The sequence below is a fragment of the Penaeus monodon genome, chromosome 19 (genome assembly GCF_015228065.2).
Source record: "Penaeus monodon isolate SGIC_2016 chromosome 19, NSTDA_Pmon_1, whole genome shotgun sequence".
Taxonomy (NCBI): Eukaryota; Metazoa; Arthropoda; class Malacostraca; order Decapoda; family Penaeidae; genus Penaeus; species Penaeus monodon.
This window is the reverse complement of record NC_051404.1, coordinates 15,655,200-15,655,464: the sequence shown is the minus strand read 5'-3', so window position 1 is coordinate 15,655,464 and position 265 is coordinate 15,655,200.

Genomic DNA, 265 nt, shown 5'->3' with positions numbered 1-265 from the left:
GCAACGATTACGCAAGGAGCAGGACAGGCAACCTCCTTAAGACCTCTCCTGAAGTAACGCAACACATCTATTTCACCACAACATGTAAATCAGCACATCTAAATTATCTTCCTCATGCACATACAGTTCCTAGGCCAAAGTAGGAGACACTTCGAACATAAGAGGAAGTATGTCATGTTCTGTGTACTCAGTCATAAAGTATCACTTAGGTCCATGGTCGAATCAAAAGGCAACTGCAGTCTCTCACGCCTACAAGAATAGGTTT